The sequence below is a fragment of the Xyrauchen texanus genome, chromosome 45 (assembly GCF_025860055.1).
Source record: "Xyrauchen texanus isolate HMW12.3.18 chromosome 45, RBS_HiC_50CHRs, whole genome shotgun sequence".
Lineage (NCBI taxonomy): Eukaryota > Metazoa > Chordata > Actinopteri > Cypriniformes > Catostomidae > Xyrauchen > Xyrauchen texanus.
Window position 1 is genome coordinate 24,519,659 of NC_068320.1, and position 18,585 is coordinate 24,538,243.

Sequence of the window (18,585 nt, forward strand, 5' to 3'; positions counted from 1 at the left end):
AGACAAGAATCACTCACAATCATCATTGCCATCATTACCCCCTGAGAAGCATACCACAATGTCAGCCCCTCGTCTAGCTATTTTAAGGTCCATTATGTAACTCTAGTTGACCAATTGCAAGGGGACACTTTATCCATGGACATGTCAGTCCAATTAAGTATTTGATTGGCTCTCTGTTTATCCTAGACTGATTGAGTTGTAGCCCTTTGACTCTACAGGATGTGACATCATTCTGTGATATCAAAGTGTGATGATGCAAAGCTTTTGTGAATAGTCTGATTATGTAAGGGCTAATAGTCATGGATGGGTGACATGCAGCAGCAAGATCATTCTTGATTTGAAAGAGTGAAACATCACAATAGCAGCAGTCTTTTTTTTAATAATTACAAGCTGAGAGGAAAATTTACCCTGTCTACATCTTGTAGATGACAACTGTCAACCAAGTAATGCAAAGAAGCATTCTGGAAGCGATGTGTCTCTGAGATCTTCTTTCTGTCCCTTTGTGTTTTTCTCTCTATATCTCCTTCTGGTTCACTCAATCTCTTGTAGCGCTCTAACAGGGTCATTGTGTTCGTTTTGATTCTGTTCGCCCTCGGGGCACATGGCGAACACGCACTGAAGGACAGCTTCTCTGAACCCTACCATTCCCAACATCCTCAAGGCTTCCGGCACTCATTTATGCAGTAGGCTATGGTGCCTTGCCACCATGGAAGAAAAACTCTTCTTTATATCTCACAATTACAGTATATAAACTTGCAATTATGGGACATAAACTTGCAATTGCGGAATATAAAGTCGCAATTACAAGAAATAAAGTTGCATTTGTGAGATTGTCTCACTGTAACACAAAAGAGCTTTGATATTCCTTACCGCTCTTGTCTCCCAAACTTGCTCTCCATTCACAAACTGGCACTCGACCATGCTCCCACAGAGATATAAAGCTGCAACTGTGAGATATAAATCACAACTACGAGAAATAACGTAGCAATTGGAAGATATAGTCGCAGTTGCGAGAAATAAAGTTGCAATTGTGAAATATAATGTCGCAATTGCAAGATAAAATTGAATTTTGAGAAATAAAGTGGTCATTATGAGAAATAACGTTGCAATTGTGAGATATAAAGTTGTAATTGTGAGATAGTGGCTCAATAATGGCTGTGGCTCAGGTGGTAGAGCGGGTCGGCTGGCAATCGCAGGGTTGGTGGTTAGATTCCTGGCCCACATGACTGCACATGCCGAAGTGTCCTTGGGCAAGACACTGAACCCCAAGTTGCTCCCAATGGCAGGCTAGCGCTTTGCATGGCAGCTCTGCCGCCATTGGTGCATGAATGGGTGATTGGGACACAGTGTAAAGCGCTTTGGTAACCTCTAAGGTTAAAAATGCACTATATAAGTGCAGACCATTTATCAGATGTAAAGTCGCAACTACGAAAAAATGAAGTTGCAATTGTGAGATATAATGTCACAATTGAGAAATAAAGTCCAATTACGAGAAAAAAGGGTTAATCACAAGGAATTAAGCTGTAATTGTGAGATATTAACTTGAATTTTGAGAAATAAAGTTGCAAATTCGAGAAATAAAGTTTGCAATTGTGAGATATAACGTCACTTTTGTGAGACATAAAGACTTAACTTTTATATTTATTTATTTTTAATTCTGTGGCAGGATCAAGGCACCATATTTGGTAGACGCTTTTATCCGAAGTGACAGTCCATTCAGTTTTCACATTTTATCAGTACGTGTGTGCCCTGAAAATCGAACACACATCCATGGCATTGTAAGTGCCATGCTGTACCATTTGAGCTTCAAGAACAGCTCTCCAATCCACAATATCCTTCTTCCTCTCTTCATTCTCATGAAGAGATGCGCACCTCATTCCTTCCCCTCCCATGAGAGATAAAGATCGGAGACTCAGCACTGGGGCGAATAAACGCAAGCGTGAGGAAGATGTGCCAGAGGTAATAACTGCAACATCAACAGGAACGCTGTGCTCCCGCGAGATCTTCAGCCCAAGAGAAAAGTCAGGCAGATCGGTGATTAGCACTAATTCAATCTTCTTGCTTTTATCTGAAGCCGGCAGCATCCTGATAACAACACACATTATGGAACAACACAGGAGAGCATCAAGTGGCAATACAGAACGTTCCTGATAAGAGACAGCGCATTGCAGCGACAGCACTTCATTTTTTAGGACTCACGTCTTGTTATCTGTTAATCGAATTAGCAGAAAGCAATGGAATTATATAGCCATAAAGATAATAAAGGGGATAGTTTGGCCAAAATGTTTAATTCTGTCATCATTTACTCAGCCACACGTTGTTTTACACCTGCATGACTTTCTTTCATCTGTGAAACACAAAAAGAGGCGTTGGGCAGAATGACAGCTACCATTACCCTTCATTGTATGGAAAAAAGAAGTAATGAAAGTGAATGGTGACTAAGACAAACATGCAACCTAAAAACTTCATCTGCTCTGGCTTTTTACTCTACACTCTAAACTTTTGCATTACATTAAACTGTTTCATAAATAAATGTGTGGTCAGAGTGTTAGTCATTCAGTTTGAGCGAGTTCCCTAGGGTCAGGGTTATTCTTTATGTGCACATGGTAGCGTTGTTATGACTGTTTGTTAATATGTGAGCCGGATAGAGACACTTTTCTCTCTCATTTGCCCCTGAGCTCTGTCACTGCAACCTGACACACACCAACTGACAATAGCAGGAAAACTACACACACACACACACACACACACACACACACACACACACACACACACACACACACACACACACACACACACAGTAAAGTAACTGCTCAAACTTCCATCTAGATCTATACAAATAAAATACCATGACTCTGGTTTAAAGCCTAGTGAACTTGCAGTCTACTGCCTACATAGGCAGTTTTCAAAGGCAGCATTCTAACTGAAATACACTCTACATAGGCAGCAGTGGTGGAAAGAGTACTGAAAAATAATACTCAAGTAAAAGTACTGTTACCTGTCCTAAAAACTATTCAAGTAAGAGTAAAGGAGTAGCTCATTTAAAAGTACTCATGAGTAGTGAGTATTGAGTACTGTGTTGCGAAAACTGCCCATTTATAATAAAAACTCTATGCTGCAATTTAAAAATGAGGCACACAGACGGTGGGAAAAAAGCACAGTTACAGTACTTAAAATGTACTCAAGTAAAAATATAAAAATTGTAAAATATTTTTAAAAAAGTATGATAAACATAAGTAATTCATTACAGTAACGTGAGAATTTGTAAATCATTACTTTACACCCCTGATAACAGGGGCTGACTGGGAAGAGAAATAGGCCCAGGATTTTACATAGAAACTGGCCCAAAAGTTGTTGGGGTCAGATATTAACAACCCATTCTTGATTTTAACCAGCAAATAAAATGGGGTATTACAGACATCTGTACTTGAATTTAAATATCAATAACGCTGTGATACTTAACGCTTACAGTTAAAAGTTTTTTTACTAGTTGTAATTTCATTTGTGATATTAAGAGTACTTTTTGCAAGCATAATATAATTTTTGATTTCAAGAATGAACATTCATTTTACTAGTGCAAACAGAATGACTGATCTCAGGAATTAGCATTTTAGCTAGAGGTTGACCGATATTGTTTTTTTCAAGCCGATGCCGATCTTTTGAAATCCGGGTCGGCCGATGGCCGATTAATGCTGCCGATTTATTTTGGCCGATATTTGGCCGATATGTAACACAAATAATTACTTAAGATAGACAACATTTCTCAACAAATACATTTATTGAACACTTGACCAATCTGCACTTGTACACTTAAAATTAAAAATGTATAATGTAAAAACATATTGTATAAATAATGTATAACAAATATATTAAATAAACAAAGCAGGTGTTACGAACTGCTCCGAGACACGAAGGTTGAGATCCAAATGCAGCTTTAATTAAGGGGCAATCCAGACACGTAATCCAATATTCAGAGCATCCAAGAGAAGCACAGGCATAACTAGGAATGGGAATCGTTAAGGTTTTAATGGTATTACTATCTTACCGATACTGCTTATCGATCCGGTACTTTAACGGTATTCTTAACGGTTCTTTTTGTTATATATATATATATATATATATATATATATATATATATATATATATATATATATATAATTTTATTTCAGGAAGGTCTACTAACATTACTGTTCAGGTGTGGTCTAAAAAGAAATCTAATAAAGTAATCAATTGTAAAATAACACTGCATAGTTTATCATAGATAGATTAATGCTTATTAATGCAGAAGTTATTCATTCAAGAGCTGTAAGTGATTTTCTCTTTGCCTTTTGTTGTTTGATTCGCAGTAATGGCTCAATCGTCACATGTTTAATAGACAGCTTCCCCTTTAAGACCGAGTTCAGATCTAATAGACTCCTGATGCAGCATATTTTCTCCCCAACTATTTCCATAACTACGTCCATTTAAGACATAAACTGTGTTTAAGTGAATCTCCAAGTCGGTCGTTTTGACATATTTTTGTGTATAGTTGATCGTTTAGACGCATGAAACCCAAAGTAGCCTATAGTTTGCTTGTCTCTTTGCGGTGTGTTTCGGAGCATGCGCCGCCTTGGGACCGGTATCTCTTGCGCTCTTTTTATTATTAAACGCGTCCCGCAATTTAGCAACAGTAGCTAGACTGCATTTTACAACAATCACCGATCGTGCTGATTCTGACGTTAAGTTTGAGTTTTAGGGAGAAATGTCAGTGCACCGCTGTGAAGGGAAGGAAGTTGTGCTAGACAGAATGCGGCTTATGTATAAATATTCTATTTATAATCTTTGGAAGGCGAAATCTAAAATAAAATCAGACTAATAATCACAGATTTAAACCAGGCTATGTTTGAATGTTTAGTTCTGTCACTCATTAAGCTGGGCTCGTGTTGGGCTCATTTTGTGCTCGCTGTGGCACCGCGTGAGCGAGTTCTCTCTCTCGCTCTCTCTCTCTCTCACTGCGAATAGCTAAATTGCATCACAGACAAATGGTTTCATATTATTATACATAGAAATGGCTGGCGAGATAAAATAATTTTCTCTTTATAGCAATAAAGAATGTATTTTCTTAATTTCTCCAGTACCGACAGCAGAACCAATAACGTCCGAGCTTACCAAAGCCAGTCCTTCAATAGCCTATAGCGCGTTGGTATCTTTTTTTATTACTTATTTCTCTGCATTGAGTGACAACCCTCTCAAATATAAGACACACAAACAGAACAAATAAAAGTCTCAGATTCACTGTCTGTAATTGCAAAATTCTTGCTTCCTTATTGTGACATGATAGCAACCCTTCTGCTGTGATAATGCAACTTCAACTACGCTATCAATATCCAAAGTAGCCGAACGTCATGTCAACTATCGCGTTTGTCACGTTTTTTCTTTAAGTTGGCAGTAACATATCAAAAGTTTTTAATTAAATCTAAAGAAGTTATACAAATGTAATCCTTACTGTTTTCTCCAAGGAATTTAGCTCCTTCCTTAGGCACTGAGGTCTGCTCACTCTGCTGGAAAATGACTCTAGGGGCAGCGTGCGTCGAACACGTGTTCCACAACAACACTAGGCTGCCCACAGATGCGCCTGCCTAATAATCGGCTTGATATGCGTGGATATTGGCCGATGCCGATTATGTAAAAAATGCAAAAAATCGGCCGATTAATCGGCCAGCCGATTAATCGGTCGACCTCTAATTTTAGCTAGTAGTAGTTCCATTGCTGATATCAAAAAATTACATTTTCACTAGTAGTAATTTCATTGCAGATATCTATCGTGTTTATCCTGAGCGAAAGACTTGTGAATAAACCTATGGCATTTCCGCTTTGCTACATGCTAACATGGTCTCAACATGGGAATACTGTGCGCTTTATGTCGCTCATTTGTTCTTGTATTTTACCAACACTGAATGTTTGTCAGCAACGAGAGCTAAAAACAATTCTCTGAGCATAGTGTGTATGTTGTCGTGTGTTGTGTACATATGAAGTGTGTACCCGAACTCCCATCCTGCTGGTGTAGTGTTCAGACAGGAAGCCTGGGCTTTTCCCTATTCAACTCCCCAAACAACACATCTCAGATATTTATATCTATCACCATTCAGCCTCACACTGCGACACACACTTTCCCTCCTCTAAATGACTCTCATCCCTCAATCGTCCCCTCTCCAAATCATTGTTCTGTCTGTCCTGTCTGTCTGTCTCTCTCTCTTCTCTCCTCTGCCCTCGCTCATGTGTTAGAGGAACACGTGTGTTTGCGTTTCCTCATGGTAATGTGACAGTCTGTTCCTCATCCCTTCTCTCACTCTTCCTTTCTCTCTACAAATATGGAGGACAAACAGATGATGCAAATGATGTTCAACTATATAATTTAACCAAACTAACCATCTAGTATCAGGTATAAAAGAGTTTTATACCTGATACCATAGGAGGGTTAGTTCATTTAAGAATTAATATTTTGGGGGTCCTGGGTAGCTCAGTGAGTATTGACGCTGACTACTACCCATGGAGTCACGAGTTCAAATACAGTGCATGCTGAGTGACTCAAGCAAGGTCTCCTAAGCAACCAAATTGGCCCAGTTGCTAGGGAGGGTAGAGTCACATGGGGTAACCTCCTCGTGGTGGCTATAATGTGGTTCTCACTCTCGGTGGCGCATGTGGTGAGTTATCCGTGGATATCGTGGAGAATAGCGTGGGCCTCCACACGCGCTATGTGATAAGATGCGCGGATTGACGGTCTCAGACGCGGAGGCAACTGAGATTCGTCCTCCGCCACCCGAATTGAGGTGAGTCACTACGCCACCACGAGGACTTCGAGCGCATTGGGAATTAGGTATTCCAAATAAACTTTTTTAAAAAACAATCAGATATTTTGAAATTTTTATGAAAATGCACATTTTGTCCAGCTCAAATGGAGTAACCCTAAGAAAAATTCGTATATATTCGCGACTCAAAAATTCATGATATTTTTAAGAAATATTTTTTTCCTTGAAAAATATGATTGAAAACTGAAATGAATGATTCAATTGCTCTCTCATGCATTCAACATGAGTTTGTCAACATGTATTTAAATGTATTTATAAACTGAAATATTGATCTGTTTCTCAACCACACCTACCATATCGCTTCTGAAGACATGGATTTAACCACTGGAGTCTCATGGATTACTTTAATGTTTCCTTTATATGCTTTTTGGATCTTCAAAGTTCTGGCTGAAATAGTCTATTAAAAATCTTTGTTTGTGTTTAGAAGAAGAAAAAAGTATCTTAAAACATCTGCAGAAGATAAAAAGTCATTCGGGTTTGGAACAACATTAGGGTGAGTAAATGTTGACAGAATTTCCATTTTTGGGTGAATTATCCCTTAAAAGAAGTTAGAGATTTCTCTCCATTGATTTACTTTCTATCTTTATCTTCTCACCTTCCTACTTAAGTCTCTTTTCATCTCTTTCTCTCTCTCCTCTCTTTCTTTCCATACCCTTTTATTTTCATCAGGTTCAACTATCGTGGGCCACATCCACCACATCCTTCAGCATATGTGAGGGAGCAAAACCCTCATGTTCCAAACCCTCCGATCTCTATATATGGCTCGGGTACATCCTTCAATCTGAGTCTACAAGATATTGTCGCCCGTTTTAATCACACGCCAGGCAAAAAAATCAATGTCCAGTTGCTTAGAAAATTTGTAACACCTTTCCTCAAAAAGCTACTTGATTTGAGGTATTATTTATGTTTGTTCCACAAATGGTGCACTGAAGTTTATTCAAATCCCAAACCCTAAGTTAAGTACAAGCAATAGTAAGTGATGCTCACCGTAGAAAACACCACTAATAATTTCTGTTGATAAATGGATTCATTATCCTTCAAAGCATAGCACCTTACATCAAAGTAATTTGTTGCGGGTAAACCGCACTGACGCCTGCTCTTTATTGTTAAATAACAGTGATTTCGCCTGTGATGCTGAGAGAGTGCTGATAAAATGTTCTTATTATATATAATGTGTTATGTGCACATTAAGTGCTCTTGCATGTAAAATGTGTTGTTTCAATTGCTTTGTGGCACACACAGAAACATCTGTGACATATTTCCCGATGTTTTGAGGGAGAGGTCCAGACCCCCTGCTGATTCTGTGTCCTTCCCTTGACTGTCTATGACCTAACAAACACACACACACACACACACACACACACACACACACACACATACATTTAGACTGCTTTTTGGCAAACAATCACAGGAAACCACCAAGTCAGGTCAGTCTCGCACAGTTTAGCAACAACAACAGCACATATATACAGTAGGACAGGGCGATTTAGCCATTCAAAATTATCGTAAAAAATTATACCTTGATTTTTATGTTCACTGATATATAAATTTACACTCACTGAGCACTTTATTAGGAACACTTTGGTCTTCTGCTGTTGTAGCCCATCCGCCTCAAGGTTTGACATGTTGAGCATTCAAAGATGCTATTCTGCTCACTACAATTGTACAGAGCGGTTATCCGAGTCACCATAGCCTTTCTGTCAGCTCGAACCATTCTGACCATTCTCCGTTGACCTCTTTCATCAACAAGGCGTTTCTGTCCACAGAACTGCCGCTCACTGGATGTTTTTTTGTTTTTAGCACCATTCTGAATAAACTCTAGAGACTGTTGTATGTGAAAGTCCCAGGAGACCGGCCCATCTGGCACCAACAATCATGCAATGGTCGAACTCACTGAGATCAAATGTTTTCATTCAGAGAAACCATCAAATGAAAAATACAGAAATAAAATCTACTTCAAAATAATCAAGACCATGTTGTTTTTAATTAAACAAAAACACAATAAAGAATGATTAAATCAATTTCATTCATATGCACTTAATAGCATAGTGGGGTGGTAATGTTTATGTCTCAAGGATTCGTTTTTGTTACAATGAACAGATTTCAGCTTTCTTTCTTTTTGCTATATGAAGGTCACATTAAAACTGACTTATACACATTATTACCAGGCCTTCACTTAATTTGGTACTTTTCAAATGCCTTTTATGTACAAATTTGACTGTTTTAGCCTTGTACCGGACCCAGACGTTCACTAGTGAACTATAAAAATCCATTGTAAAAATAAATGATTATATGTTTAAAACTACAATAATATTAACAAAGAGTGAAATAAACATAAAAAATTTTAATATTTATTGTGGGAAAATTATTTCTGTAAAATTTTCAAAAACTGTCCCGCAGTTAGGGTTAGAGCACGCCGTCATTTCCAACACACCAATTAAACTTTATTTACCCCTAAAATAATTTTTATTTTCAAATGTAAATGTAATAACCACGTAGACAAAAGTGTCAGTTAAGAGCTTGCTTGAGATGAAATATAAGACATGCTTGAGATATAAAATAATTGTAAAATAATTAAAAGTAAATATCACTTGTGAGCAGAATATTTTTATTGGGTGTCATTTCCAATCAAACAGTACTTTTGCAAAATTATGCAAAGTGTAAAAATTGTATTTAATTGTGTGTATTTAGGATACATAAAATGTTAGCTATGAAATTAGCCTTAGCAAGAAAAGGGAGTCTGCCTTTTTATTTTAAAAACATAAACAATGTCATTTCCTTCACCGTCATTTCCACCACAGAATTCATTTAAATAAAATACAGATTTTGAGATGTGCTGAAAATGACGCTGTGGTGGGAATTTTCATGGAACAAATTACATAAATCTATTGTGATGCATGAACGGTCCATTAAAAAAAAATGTTGATTGTGAAAAATTGTGACTTTTTTTGAGTCTTGAGTCAAAGATTTCCTTAATATACAGTATATACACGTTTTGCTGCTGGATGGATGTGGGCTAATATTCTGTTCCGCATCCCACGTTCTAGATATATGCTAACGTAACAATACTGTGTTGTGCGTGTGCAGTGGTACCACTGGCTGTCAGCGAGTGGGGGAGCATGTGGGTTCGACCTGTATAATTACATATAACTGTGACGGTGAAACTTTTGAGTGTGAGAGATTAAGAGCATCATTGGCAGTGTACTGTATGTGGGTGCGTTTGGAGCCCACTCCTGCTGTACATAAACCTCCCCTCTCTTTTTCTTTCTTCTCTGAGTTCCTCCTCTGGCTGCCGACACCTCCATAATTAACCTCGGCGTTTGGCGCAGGGTGCGTGGGAGGCATCGGAAGCACGCATCGCTCCCCTATCTGACCCATCCATCTGCTGAAAATAGCCCCATCATCAAGAGCAGAGCTCAGGGCTGAGATGGACGCAGGTGTTGAAACAAAGTGTGTAGAAACTGTAACTCCCAAAGAGAGAGACGAACTTCATTTATCAACCACGCAGACAGACTTTTCACTATCAGAATAAGTCTGGTACGCTTTCCAGCTTATTCTGGCCAAGAACCGCCCATTTAGACAGAAATACAGCTGTGTTTATTGATAGGGGAGTTTCAACACAATAGACAGCTTTCATGGTGCTTTTGACGGATAAGGGGCTGCTCACACCAAACACGTTTTTGAGTCAGTCTGCACTGCTTTCCGTTATATTTGTTGCGCTGTGTCTAGATTTTCATTTGGTCTAAACGGCCCCTAAGAACGCATAATATTCATACAGTGAGTTGGATCTAAAGCAAATCTGGACCTGCTACACTGAAATTCTCAGTCAAATGAAGCATCAGAGTGTGTTGCTGTTGACATGTTCGCAACTTTTGATTGCATGTTGAAACGTCACTTTTAAGAAACGCGTTTTTTTCTACTACATCCCTGCGATGCAACAACCCACTTTATAAGTGCTCCCCGTACTCTGACGTAGTATAAACGTTAGTGTTTTTGAACTCTTAAATATCTTTTTAAGATTTTATGCCAATATTTTTGCACATTTTGAAATATTTTGCCACTAGTTCTTCCTCGAAAATGCTCATTGTAGCAGACAGGGAACTTCTAAACGCGAACTTGTTTTACGATAAAACCCCGCGTAGCCTGAAATTGCGAAAAGCCAGCCGTGTTAATCTTGTCATCGAAATTACTTACAAAAATGTTCATTTATAAGGGGTTTTTGATTTTGTTACAGAAACAAGATAGATGAAAAATATGCATCATCATGATAATCAAATGGATTCAATTAAAAATAAAAAATATGATGAGAAAAATAATACTGCAAGATATTAACAATGCACTAACACTGTTATTTATTTATTTTATTTTAATCTTTACCATGTTTGAAATATGTTGATAGATTTTTCTAAATATTTGAATATATATTTTTTGTCGTTTTGCACATTATCGTCAAAAAAATTAATGATTTTGGTCTAATAAAATTGTCATTTTAGTCACCGTAAAATAAATATGACATGATGAAATGTTAATATTTACATAATTACTAATAACTAATTTAAAGGACATTTTAATCAAAAGACAAAAATGATTAATGTAATGACTAAAATAAATATATATATATATATATATATATATATATATATATATATATATATATATATATTAAAATAAGCACTGAAATCCAGCCAATCAGACTGAAGCTTGCAGTAGTGAGAAAGTTCTTTCCATTTTTCTGTGCAACATGTCCATCCATGGGCGGTCCGTGTGTTTACAGATAAACTGTGTCTTACTTTATGGTCAAGGATGAAACCACATGTTTTCCATTGAAAATGAGAGCTAACTTCCTAAACCACTAAGTGCCATGGAAATGAACATTTATCGCCCGTGAAAAAAAAAAAGAAGATTTCGCTTCACAAGACTATGCGCAATTGTCTGTGAAGTGTGCCACTCAAATATCCCAATCCCTATTTGTCCCAAAAAGCCAGGCTCTAAAAACACTGTGGCAGATGGCTTTCACGGTAGTGATCAGGTAAATGTTTGTGTTATGCGCTCTAAACAGCAGTCTGAATGGAAGGCTAATGTGTGTCAGCATCCTGATCTGTGAATCCTCCATTAGTGCGGTAAAAGCAGGACCAGATATCCTGTTCCGCCCAATTGAGAGCCTCTGGGCTCCGAGGGGCCTCCTGGTTTGTCTTTTACACCTGAGGTCCTGGCTACCTAACTGAATTAATAATTTGCTAAATGAGGACCAGGCAGCCGAAACCCTGTGCTATTAGTACATAAAAGGTTGAACTCACATACACAACCTCCCAGACCACAGCTGGAGAGAGAGGGAGAGAAAGAGACATGCTATAATTAGTGAGCAAAGTCATTACAGTGAGCGAGAGACCAATAGAGAGAGAGAGAGAGAGAGAGAGAGAGAGAGAATTGTGGTATAAAGATAATGTGTGCAGCAAATGAGCTTTATGTGTAGCAGGAACATGGACATCATTATCCAGACATGTCCATACTGAGAAACATACTGTTAAATATCTTGCTTCTGTTTTCCACGAGTGACCTGTGTTGCTCATCATTTAATAGTGCAACAGGTTCCAGAAGTAAATTCCCATTCATTTTCTCCATAGGCATATTGCGGATGAAAACTCCTTGTTGATGAGAGGTCAACAGAGAATGGTCAGACTGGTTTGAACAGACAAAGTCTACACTAACTCAGATAACCACTCTGTACAATTGTGCTGAGAAGAATATCATATCTGAATGCTGTTCTGAGATGCGGGTTGGCACTGTTTTGGCAGCACGAGGGGGACCTACACAATATTAGGCAGGTGGTTTTAATGTTGTGGCTGATCAGTATGGCTGTTACCGTGATAATGAAATTACTCACAACGTGATTTAAGATTTTAGTCATACCATAGGTCAATCCTAATTCCAGTCAAAGCAAGACCTAAACCAGGTTCGTATGTGCCTTGTGGATGCATCCATGCACCTGAGGTAACTAACGGTAGCAAATACAAGGATTAAATCTTGTAATACACCATCAGCATGAATGAATAACAGTTGGGCATAAAGCTGTACTTCACTTTGATTACTTACTGATATTAATGCTCCAGCAATCAGTTTTCAGCAATCAGTAAATTACATAGCGTAAGGATTCAGATCATGAATTAAACTCTGTCCTCTGTCAGATCATCTACTAAAAAAGTATCCCAGTAATCTCAGCCTGTATACACAGGTGTGTATGTGCATGTGTTTGTGTGTGGTGAGAAGCTTGATTCAGGTATCATAACTCATTAAATTAAGAGTAAACGCATTAGTGTTTTACAGTGTTCACACTTGTTTTCATTAAAAGATCCAGCCACTTTAAGTGTATAAAATAGTGAACCGAGTAAAAAAACAACCAACTTCTCTTTGCATTCACACTCAGACCTCATTATGGCCTTATTTAGTCAGGTCTCAGTCCACTTTCCATTCACACAGTTGAAGTTTGATCATCCAGTGAATGATGACTGTAGCATGTTTTATGAAAGACCAGCAGGCCTGTTTGAGCTGTCCGTGGCAGAGATAATTAGGCGGGGCGAATTCATACATGGTGTGACAGTGTAAATGCCCCGCTGGGGGACCAATGAATGAAGAGATTGGAGGAGGACATGGAGTCACTCACACCTCCAATGGGGCGGCTGTCTGCAGGTGCTCTTCTGCCAGAGCTCCAGGTGTAGGAGCAAATGACCGCAGAGAAATACCTTTTCCACTGACACGGGTCCTGAACTGGTGCCCAATCTGGCCCCATTCTGAGTGTTTACACCAAAGGAAAGACAGTTCGGCTCAGTTCCAGCTAGACTGATGCAAACAAAACTACATGGCATAAACATTTCTTTTTATTATGTTCATCAAAGCTGTCTGGACTAGAAGCATCCAATAAGGCATGTCACAATGCCAACACATGTCTTAAGTTGACCAACACCCTGTTCCTTTTTTTTGTCATGCTGAACAGCAAATCCGGCTGTTTATTTATATTTATTTTATAAGAGAGGTCACCTATTTCAGTACAAATGGGGTATGGGAGGAATTTGACTAAACAAACAGGACTAAACAAGAGTGATAAATCCCAACAGTTGCAATATATCCTCCATGCAGGGCCTACTACAAGACAAAAGCCTGGGACTAGATTTCTGCTTCCACCCCTGAGAAAGCCCAGCTCAGCAGTCAGATGCTTTACCTAACACAGATGTAGTAGAAAAGCCTCTTACACTTATATATACCTAATAAGGAAGAGACTCAAAAGTTCAATCTTTTAATGCTTATCCTCAGACTGAATTGCAAACCCCCACCGCAGCGGAAAAAAAGCAAAAAGACAGGCTTTATCGCCATTAAGCCGCCCGTTCTGCACACAGCCATCTTCAGGAGAGATTATGACCATTTGTGTAAAGTCCTTCTTCGTGGCTTCCATCAGGATCTACGGTGTGGTCTTAGTATTGCATTCAGCGTGCAGAAAATGCTACATCAACAGATGCCCTTTTTAAGCACATACACATACCTTGGCATGACCGAACATGTCAGCTGGACTCCTGCCAATAAGCCACAACTTACAAAAGGACAATCGTGGACAGCACTTCCAAAAAAAGGTGCATGCACATGAGAATTAGTCATGGACGGAAAGAATATGTGACACTTTCTCTCGCAAACAGACTTACAGTAGGTGTGGCACCCATTTCACACTCTGCTTCTATGCCAAAAAAGAAACAAATAGGCCTATTAAATACATAGCACATACAAGTGCATGACCAGCTAAACTAACTCAAAATGGCTCTCAGTGTCATGCTTGTGTCCGGGATGTCTGCTCTGCCAACAGAAAGGTGTGCCGACAGTTTTCAAAAGGTATAAATCTGGTTGAGGACTGGCACAACTTGACAGATGACTAAATGCACCAGGGTCCTTATTAAAGTTTCACTGATAAAAAAACAACACTTATAAGTGATCGAATAATAAACCCATTCTCTTGGCGACACAAACGCATCACTTCCTGGAATGGTTTCCTCTCTGTGATGTCATGATTGAATGCTCTGCATTGAAAATGAGGTCTACATATTAAATTCAAAATGAGATCAAAATTTACCCGATTTATTTCCTTAATAGCCTACACGTTCCTGGTCTTATCGTGCATGATTCATCAGCGCACACAGTATTAAAAATGAAAAAAAAAAAAAATCCTGCAATTGCCATTTCATGTTGACTTTTAAGTAGGGATGCACTGATTTGAAAACTGATTTTTCTAACCAAAAACACACACACACACACACACACACACACACATACACACACACAAAAAATAAAGGCAATACAGATATTAATATTTAGCCACTTACACCTTTTTTGTAATCAGATTACTGATTTGAGAAAGAATTATGCTTTCAAATATTTACAAAGAGCTACAAAAGCTACATTACTGTACTAACAATAAAGATAAAAAGAAACTTAAAAAGATAACAAACATAATAAAATGATGATTGATGGTGGGGGGGTTATATATTGCACTTCTGTTGCAGTTCTAAACAATAGAACTTACATTTTTCACATGATAGCACATAACAAATTCATTTTTGACACTTTACTTTTCAGATTTTGTTTATTTTGGAAGGCGTTTCTTTATATTACAAACAGAAAAGAATTATAACAAACTTTATTAAAAGCAATATACATAAGTAATTAATTATAAAACAAATGTCAGTTTTTCATATTGGCATTTTCATGCTTATTATCGATATGCGATGACTTTACTTTGGTCATTAGTTGGCTGATAATTATCAGTGGCCGAAATATTGGTACATCCTTGCTTTAAAGCCATAAGAATTTACGAAAGGGAATCGATTATTACCTCTTTTTTAAAATACCTCTTTCTAAATGAGGAACTCAGTGTATTGAACACAATGTATTGATTCTAGTCACACTTTAATATGATGGAGGTTACAATAGTGCATCACGTTTTTAGCTTTACTCTACAAAGGCGTTCAAACAAAAATGAACAACACTGAAATTTGTAACAACATAAGGGTGATTAAATGATGACAGAATTTACACTTTTTGTGTGAACAATCCCTTTAAGTCCATCCAAGAAGCTCGACAAACACTAGAACAAGTATTTTTGTAGGCTGACTCATTGCTGGGAAGCAGACCGTAATAAATATGCATGTTTAACTTTTCAGCAGCTTGGTGGAGAGAAAATGTGTCAAGCATGTATAAATCTACAATCAGGGCTGTGATCGGACATTTAAAAATGCATGAGATTTTATGTGCCACTGCCTGCTGGTGTGCTCTTAGTTTTTCAACTCCTAAAGCATTTTTCATTTACGCTGCTCTGGTAAGAGAAAGGTTGAGTAAAAACTGACAGAATTCAAATTTTTGGGTTGAAAATTTAAGGCCATGTCGGCTTGTGTTTGTTTGGTTTGGAGCTTGTATGGTTGAGTTTTATAGGCCTCGCTGACATCTTATCTGAAATAAAGATGCTCTGATTGTAATTCTAGATGTTTTCTATGAACGAGAGGAGAGCTTTGATCATTTCTTCAGAGGATGGCCTTAATTGTGACACCACGGGGAGTGAAGGATTGATCTACTCAGAGGAGGATGGCAGCGAGGTTGATCTTACGGACTGGGGGATGTGCTAAAGGAGGAGGAAGGGTGGTAGTGAGTGACCCTCCTCCACCGACAGGTGTGAAATAGAGGAGGAAGAGGTCGAATCAGTGGTTCTGAGAAGGGACGAACAGGCAAGTGTGCGCTCAAGGACAATATCACTGCTCTATTCACTTATCTTCAATAGAGACCTGTGCTTTGAGATTATGCATTGATTTTATTTTATACACTGCTAAGAGTCATAGGCTCTGTTTCAAACCCTAACGAGCTGCATTTTAAGGCATTACATGTACCAAAAGGTAGGCAGAATAACTGTGCTTTCTTCTAAAGGGGCGGTTCACAAATAAACATTCAAATGTTACAAACATCTAGACAGAGAACAGCATTATTGAACTGAAGCATGTTTATACGTACATTAACTCCCGTAATACAAACTAATATAAACAAATTTAATACATTTGTCCATTTGTATATATGCTTGTTCTGCCCCCTGATTCATCTGATTGGTCCTTTGAGTACAAACTGGCATTGCTCCATTTTGCTAATATTTTTAATGGTGCATTAAAAACCTGCCCCCAAAAAGACACTGAAAAAAACAGAGAGACATGCCATAACTGCCAAAGACATCCATCTAGTCAATATTTAAATAGATCAACAATTTAAAAAGATAGCGCAGACGGGACACAAGAAGGCATCCTGTGTGAATGACCCTTAGACACTTTATTTGGGCCAAATTCTAAAGCAAAACTGCTTGAATCCTTCGCAGACAAGGTAATCCGAGAATGCACTACAATAAGCAAGATTGTGGATGAGTCAAGAGAAATGTTGATTACAAATGTACTGCATCTTATACTGCATATCGCACAGTAAAAAGATCCATCCATCCATCCATCCATCTTCAACCGCTTATCCGAAGTCGGGTCGCGGGGGCAGCTGCTCCAGCAGGGGCCCCCAAACTTCCCTATCCCGAGCCACATTAACCAGCTCTGACTGGGCGACCCCGAGGCGTTCCCAGGCCAGTGTGGAGATGTAATCTCTCCACCTAGTCCTGGGTCTTCCCCGAGGCCTCCTCCCAGCTGGACGTGCCTGAAACACCTCCCTAGGGAGGCGGCCAGGGGCATCCTTACCAGATGCCCAAACCACCTCAACTGACTCCTTTCAACGCAAAGGAGCAGCGGCTCTACTCCGAGCTCCTCACGGATGACTGAGCTCCTCACCCTATCTCTAAGGGAGAAGCCCGCCACCCTTCTGAGGAAGCCCATTTCGGCCGCTTGTACTCGCGACCTAGTTCTTTCGGTCATGACCCAACCATCATGACCATAGGTGAGGGTAGGAACAAAAATTGACCGGTAGATCGAGAGCTTTGCCTTTCGGCTCAGCTCTCTTTTCGTGACAACGGTGCGATAGAGCGAGTGCAATACCGCCCCTGCTGCCCCGATTCTCCAGCCAACCTCCCGCTCCATTGTCCCCTCACTCGTGAACAAGACCCCGAGGTACTTGAACTCCTTCACTTGGGGCAAAACTTCATTCCCTACCTGGAGTACGCACTCCATTAAAAGATAAAATATTCAAAATGTAAAGAGGTCTATTTTACCCAACTTTTGTGTTTGCTATACACCTTTATGTTTATCATCAGGGTACAAGTCATTAGCTTAGCAAAACACTAACATCAAACTCTCCCGGAATCATTTGTGAGTCGAAACTTCCATTTAAGTATTATTTCATTAGCTTAGCAACATGCTAACTTCAAACTAGTTGGATCAATTGCGAGTTGAGTCTCCCATTAAATATGATGTAATTACCTTAGCAACATGATAACATCAAACTCTAAAGGAATCTATTGTGAATCAAGTCTCCCATTAGAATGGCATGTCATTAGCTTAGCAACATGCTAACATCAAACTCTACTGCAATCAATTGAGAATCAAGTCTCCCATTAGAATGGCATGCCATTAGCTTAGCAACATGCTAACATCAAAATCTACTGGAATCATTTGGGAGTAGAATCTCCCATTAAATATCATTTAATTAGCTTAGCAACATGTTAGCATCAAACTCTACTGGAATTAATTGTGTCATGTCTCCCATTATATTATCATGTCATTAGCTTAGC

General features: G+C 38.8%; 1 protein-coding gene across 8 annotated transcripts in view; it reads right to left on the reverse strand.

The window, feature by feature from the left end:
- Positions 1-18,585, reverse strand: part of LOC127637299 (diacylglycerol kinase iota-like) — a 58,901-nt gene that overhangs the window by 37,987 nt on the left and 2,329 nt on the right. The window lies entirely within an intron of this gene.